The following is a 7,883-nucleotide window of genomic DNA, read 5'->3' on the forward strand; positions in this document are numbered from 1 at the left end:
CCTTATGATGAATGGTTGAGGGAGCTGGTTTGTTTGGCCTGGAAAAGAGGAGACTGAGAAGAGATATGATAGCCACTTTAAAATTCCTAAAGGGCTGTCACATGGAAAATGGAGCACACTTGTTTTCTCCTGCTCCAGGGGGTAGGGCCCAAACCAATGGCTTCAAGTTACAGGAAAGGAGATTCTGACTAAACATCAGGAAGAACTTTCTGACAGGAAGAGCTGTTCCATGAGAGGTAGAAGTTTTTAAGCAAGGGTTGAATGGCCATTTGTCATGTATGATCTAGTTGAGATTCCATTGCAAGGGGGTAGACTAGATGATCCTCAGGATCCCTTCCAAGTCTACAATTCTATGATCTTGTACTGATGGACTGGCTCTACAATAAAGATCCCCAGGTTACAGAGTACAGCCAGTGTGGTGTAGTGGTTAAGAGCGGTGGACTCGTAATCTGGTGAACCGGGTTCGCTTCCCCGCTCCTCCACATGCAGCTGCTGGGTGACCTTGAGCTAATCACACTTCTCTGAAGTCTCTCAGCCTCACTCACCTCACAGAGTGTTTGTTGTGGGGAGGAAGGGAAAGGAGATTGTTAGCTGCTTTGAGACTCCTTAAGGGGTGTGAAAGGCGGGATATCAAGTCCAAACTCCTCCTCCTCCTCTTCTTCAGCATGGCCAAGGCAATTAAACACCTCTAACATTTTATTTTTTAAAAAAAATTCTTAAGAGTCCAGATCATTTTATGAATAACACTGGCTCCATTTCTTTGCTTACCGTTCTCTATTGTGAAAACTCCATTTGCTACACCGACTACTAAGCTGTTCAGAGAAGTAACTCTCCATTATTTGATGCACCTGCATGAATATTTTGTCTATCAATGTGCAAAATTATTGCTGAGCTGCCAGCTCAACAACAACCAACTACATTAAGCTAATGCATCAAAATCTGTCGAAATTCATTTTGCAGTGCTCTCTGCCATCCGCCCTGGAAGTGGGGGCAAAATGCAGCCTCTCAGGGGAAGCTTTGCTGCTTCTGACCTACCCAGGCATATAAGGCCCCCTATACCATGTTTGTGTGTTCCTTTGTGTAGTCTCTCACACACACACTTGCTTCTGAATTATCTAAGTGCATAAGCCCGTTTGCCATTTTTGTGGGTTTCACATCCTCATTCTCTCTCTCTTTCTCATTATGGTCTTTGGGATGCTTCCAGCTTTCATGTATTTCTTGTCCTCTCCAGTATGACAATATTGTGACTGTCTTGCAGTGATTTGATGCCTTGTATTTCCCCCTGCTAATTACCTTTTCTATGCCTGTGTCGTCATTGTCTGCCTGACAACTAGGGGCGTTAAGCAAAAACAGGTTCCCCGTGACGCTTTTATCTTCCCTCTGCTGACATGGGCATGCTGTCATTCAACAGTTTGCAAGGTCTGTACATGGGACATTAAAGTGGTTTGGAAATATGATCCCTTGGGGGCTCAAATGCATCAGACTCTGGAGGGAGAGAGACAGAGAGAGAGACCTCTGCATTGGCTTAATACTGTAATAGAAATGGCTGATGTGATATCTTCTGCAGTCTAAGCCAGTTAATGTGATTAGCTTTCTTTAGCACTACTATACCCTGCACTTCATAATCTGCATTTCATGGAAAGCAGCTAGGAATGCATTAAGGATAACTGTAGACTGATTTGATGCACTTGTCTCCACCTGGTGCTGAATAGATGAAACCTCGCAGCAGATGCCAGGAGCAATTCCTTTGTCAGCAACTAACTGAGAATCCTTTGGATTTGCTTATCTCTGGAGCCTGTTTCTCATATGAGGCATGCCAGTTAGAGGAGGGTTCCTGTAAATCACTCCCGCATTGGAAACATACTGTGGAAAGTGGGCCCGCTTCACCTTTGTGTCGCCCAGCTGCTTGCGGGTGCTATTGAAAGCTTGAACTTGTGAGAGTGAGCACTGAGCTGCTTAAACCCTACTCAACCAGACTTGCATGCGTCATGAACAAAACATGCCCACATGTTAGATTGGTGTGGGGAAAATCTTGGCAATGTAATGACACCAGTTTGTTTGGTGGTCAACTTGACCTAGAGAGAATTTCCCCAGAAAGGGATAATGATCAGGAAAGGCCATCTTCCATCTGAGTTGGATTTGGCTGGGATGCTAAACCAGGACCTTCTGTGGCCACAATCAACGCTCTAGAGCACGCTGGCCAAAGAGGTCTAGCTGACCCAAACACCCCACTCTTTTTAGCCTTCCATTGCTGCATGTAGGCATTTGACCTGTTGCATTTTTAACTTTAACCTGTGAATTTAAAATCAGCAAACAAAAACTTAAGAGACAGGCATCATTTATGAATTTATTATATTGTTATATTTTGTTTTGAGGCCCTTCAAGTAACAATTTTGTGAGTGGCTCACAAACCTAAAAGTGGTAAAATACAAGTAAAGTAAGAATAACATAAAATTACATATCTCTGCTTCTCTATTTGCTAGTAAGTAGCTTGCAAAAGATTTCTCTGCCTGCATTTCTTTCTTTCTTTCTTTCTTTCTTTCTTTCTTTCTTTCTTTCTTTCTTTCTTCTCTTTCTCACTAACACACATACACACACACACATACACACACACACACACACACACACACACACACACACACAGAGAGAGAGTAAGTCTTACCATACAATATATACTGTTCAGGAGGGCTCCCCATCTCTCTGGAAAGGGTTTAATTAATATTTTGTTTGTTAACTTTGCTGCATTAAACATGCATTCTGTAGCTGACCTCCTTTGTAATGTTCTGTTTTGAAATCTTTTAATATTTCAGTTTCCTTTTAATTATGTTGCTTTCGGTGTATACTTTATGTTTGACTTTCTTTAGCAAGGTTATATTCTGGATTGTTTTAGTGGATATTTTAATGTAGGTTGTGAAGCGCTTTGATTTTTTTCTGAAAAATATAAAGCAGTATAAAAATGAAATGAGGAAGATGAAGATGAAGATGAAGATGAAGAAGAAGAAGAAGAAGAAGAAGAAGAAGAAGAAGAAGAAGAAGAAAGGAGCCACTTTGGGTGGCTAACTCCTAAATATCTAAACAGCTGCATTCTATTTTTTTTTAATGAAGCATTATAAATTCTTCAAAACTATAGATTCGCAGATATTGAGTGCTTGTTCCACTATAGCACTTGTGTCTATCGCTTATGAACTATGTTCTAACACTAAATTTTTAATTTGCTGCCAGCACAGCATAGTTGGTGATTCATCTATCCTTTCAGTCTGTTCAGTCTGAGATAAGATCTGTGAGGTTTTTTTCCCCTTCCAGGCAAATAAATATTATTTACAAGTGGTGGTCTGATTTCAGCATGACAGCACCATATATCCTTCATATGAGGCAGAGAGTCAGACTTCCCCTAATTGTTTGTGACATTAATTAAACATGTTTACACTGGTTAAATACATAATTTAATTCCATAAATTATGAAAATCTGCCTTCCTTTCTTCTGTCACATGGGGCGCTTACAGGAGTAAACACTGTTCTAGAGCTGAAGTAAAATAGCAATCGGAAATTTTAAGTCATGAGGGACAGAGTGCAGGATGGGAGCTGCGGTTGAGTCATGAAACATATTTTGCATGCATGAAGCCTCAAGTAGAAATCCCTCACAAATCTAGTTAGCAAATATATGTTGGATGAAAGCCTGGGACCAGGGGAAACCTTTGCTTCAGAGATCAAGGAAAGCTGTTACAAATTATTGCTGATAGTACTTTGCCCTGACATAGTATAAGGCAGTTCCTTGTATCATTAGCATCCTGAGTAAAATCATCTCTCTCTCTCTCTCTCTCTGAATGCCTGAAGCATATCTGTGGTATTTGAGTGTTTTAGTTTATCTTGGGCTCCATGATCACTGCAGATGGTGACAGCAGTCACGAAATTAAAAGACGCCTGCTCCTTGGGAGAAAGGCGATGGCAAACCTAGACAGCATCTTAAAAAGCAGAGACATCACCTTGCCAACAAAGGTCCGTATAGTTAAAGCCATGGTTTTCCCAGTAGTGATGTATGGAAGTGACAACCATATGTCGGGAGTACTCTGATGGTGTTTCCTGCTTGGCAGGGGGTTGGACTCGATGGCCCTTGTGGTCTCTTCCAACTCTATGATTCTATGATTCTAAGTTCATTGCGTTTCGAGCCACTAATGTGATAGCCATAATGGGAATGGGATCCAATATTGTGCTGGCTGTGTTAGAATGTTACACAAAAATGTGTGTGTGTGCATATGTGTTAGTTACTGTCTGTATAACAGGAACAGGGGAAGATAGTGTGGTCTGCTTCAGGCTTGAAGGAATTTCTGTCCCTCAGATGACTTGTGCTGTGTGGATCTGGCCTGCTGTGCTGGCCTTAAAAAGGTATTTGTAACCTGAAGTGAAAAGTTGAAAGGCTCCTTTTCCTAGCTAATATTTAACTAGGGCAATGAGCTAGAGTTTGTATATATGGTGTTTCCTGAGGAATCTGTCTGCTAAAGTTACCGTTTCATGTTGAAGCTGTCAGTAAAGGAAAAGAGACGAAAATACCCAAGTCCCAAGTTCAGTACTGTCACTGGGGGCTCAGGTGGCCTGGATGGCTAAGAATACCCTTTTCCAGCTGCAGCTGGTTCACCAGTTCTGGTCCCTTTTGCGTGCCTGAACACACACACACACACACACTCCACACTCTATCCAGGCAAGCAAGAGATGTTATCACAAGTTAAGGACACATTCCAGCCAGATCAATGCACTCCTGGAGGGCTTGCAGTCCCGTGAAGGATGTGGCCTGGGGAAGAGTCCCAAGGTGCCTGGAGAACATGAGGTAACCCACTTTTAGTTTAGAGCAGGGTTTCCCAAACTTGGGTCTCCAGCTGGTTTTGGACTACAACTCCCATCATCCCTAGCCAGCAGGACCAGTAGTCAGGAATGATGGGAATTGTAGTCCAACAGCAACTGAAGACCCAAGTTTGGGAAACCCTGGTTTAGAGGAAAGAGAAAGGTGACAGTTTGCCCAAGAAAATTACAGTGGTACCTTGGGTTAAGTACTTAATTTGTTCCGGAGGTCCGTTCTTAACCTGAAACTGTTCTTAACCTGAAGCACCACTTTAGCTAATGGGGCCTCCTGCTGCTGCCACGCCACAATTTCTGTTCTCATCCTGAAGCAAAGTTCTTAACCCGAGGTACTATTTCTGGGTTAGCAGAGTCTGTAACCTGAAGCGTCTGTAACCCGAGGTACCACTATATGACAATTTACCAAGGGTCAAACTGAAAAGCAGCACGCTTCAAGCTAAATATGAGGAAATAACTTCCTCAGTAATAGTTTGGGGATTTTGTAACAAGATAACCAGTTCCACAAAACGTTGAGCACCTGAGGCTGGGGGTTTGTCTTAGGGGAATAAATGAGGATGTAGAAATAGTTAACAACAGAATGGGCAGAATTTCCCCCCTCGTATAATACCAGGATTCTGGGGAGTGTCACCCAATAAAACCTATCTGAGTTAAGGCAGGACAAACAAAAAGTACTTCCCTACAAAATACATCATTAACATTTTAAATTGATTTGCTAGCTTTGATAGTTTTACAGGGCTAGACAAGCTTGTGGAGAATAACCTTTAACCTTGGTTATGAAACAGAACCTCCATGGACAGAGATGGCAGGGTTCCTTCTATTTACTATGAGAGAGGCATCAGCTTATTTCCCTTTGGAGAGAAATAACCAAGAGGCAGGGACCTCAAAACAACCCAATGTGGAGAATCCTCCGTGACCATAGTGAAAACAGAAAATCGGGGAGGAGGAATAGAATGGAATGGCTGAGCTCTGAAAGGGCAGCGACTGAAAATCAGTTGCTGCATGCAAACAACTTGCTGTGGCTATCACCTCCCTCTGAGGTCCTCCCTGTTAATGTGACAGTTGCCAAAAAACAAACACACACTGGGGAACACTCTGGGGGGAAAACGCACACTCACAGACTTCAGACTACCGTACTGAGGATATTTACATTTGCCTGGAACCCCAAAGTGTGAGAGCAGATGCACTCACAAATAAAACATATAGTTCAGCCCAATGGATTACAAGGTGGGTGTGTTACGCATGACTATGCACAAACACATCACTGCGGACCAGATTCATTCAAGCCCTTGTGGGCTTTGCTATTTGTAGACAAAAATTACGTTGGAGGTTAGAGTTGTTGCTATTTTGGTACTGGAGAAAGAAAGACTCAGTATCTATTACGAATGATTTCTTTTTATTGGACGAACATCCAGTTAATAAAATATCAATGATCAGTTTTTATACCTGCTTTTTCGGAATGAGAGATTGAAAATATTATTTGCAAACTGTGTTGCTTTGAAATAGTCCTAGAGCAAGGTGTACTGCTTAGTCAAAGCTGGATAAATAATTCAGTGTTTGTTTTTTCTGACAGGGTTAACCCAAGCATGCCCCTCAAAGAAATAATATCCTTTTTTGTAAAACATCCAACAAAATGTCTTATCAACAAGTAAATGCAATTAGATATAAAGTAAATATAGAGTTGTCAGGGTGAATATAGAGGTGTCAAGTTCTTCTTTCATAGTCCACAGTGCATGCAAATTTCAGTGTTTTTATAAACTTCAGTAGTGAGATAAAGGGCAAGTTTAGAACTCTTTTTCTTCTTTTGGATTCCTCCAGAAGTAAAGCTCTTGTTATAAGAAAAATAAACTGCTCTTTTCCCCTTATGAGGTACCCAAGAGCCCATATAGAGTCCTCTTTTTAGGTTCTTTGTCGGTAGGAGGAAATAACAGAGACCAACCAGAGAATATTGAGAAGCAAAGCAGCTAGTAAGCCTGATCTTTATTAACTGTTGCAACAGGGTGCTCCCCCCCACACAGGAGAAAGGAGGAGGACCCAGAACAAAGGTGTGCCTGCCCTTATATAGACATTTTAAATTGCCCGTCCTGGAGTCCAAGACCACCCCCAGAAACATCATACATACATCACAGAAGGGGTGTAACCCAAGACCACCCCCCAGATACATCATACCTACATCACAGAAAAGGCGGTCTACAACAGACATCTGAGTATGCTGTTTATCTCTTGTTTGGCAAGTTACCTAATTGCATTATCTGGGTTCTGGCCACTCTTTTTTTATTATAACTACTTAATTCTTGAATCTAGGTAACAGGTCATAGGCTCACACCCTGTTCATATCTTGAATGTGCTCTTAAGACAGGATTTGTGAGGAAAGAGACAATGGGGAGGTTTCCCACTTTGACCTTGCAGAGAAATATTTGAGGTCAATTTGTTCAGGACCTAATCTGGGGGGGTTTCAGACATGTGGTTTATATATACAGTTATGAACATTTTTTTATATATAAATATGACCTTAAAATTCTTATAACACTCTGTATCAGATTGCTCAATATCTATGAAAACGCTACAGCCACCCCTTTCTTGGTCTGCTACAATACTGTCTCAGAAAAACTACACTACTGTTAACTGCAGAAGGTGAGGCTTATAATTATAGAATCATAAGAGTTGGAAGGGATCCCAGGGGTCATCTAGTCCAACCCCCTGCAATGCAGGAATCTCAACTAAAGCATGCATGACAGATGGCCATCCAGCCTCTGCTTAAAAACCTCCAAGGAAGGAGTCCATAACCTCCCAAAGGTGTTCCCTCCACTCTGACCAAATCACCGAAATCTCAGTCTCATTCTTTGAAAATCACTGGTTTAAATAGCTTCTCTACCTATATCAGCGGTAACCCATGTGGTGCCCTCCAGATATTGCTGCACTACAACTCCCAGCACCCATGACCATTGGCTGTGCTTGCTAGGGCTCATGGGAGTTGGAGTCAAATATCATCGAGGGCATCACTTTGGGAACCCCTGGCTATAAGGTAAGTGAAT

Source organism: Podarcis filfolensis, assembly GCF_964270895.1.
Source record: "Podarcis filfolensis genome assembly, chromosome: 3".
NCBI lineage: Eukaryota > Metazoa > Chordata > Lepidosauria > Squamata > Lacertidae > Podarcis > Podarcis filfolensis.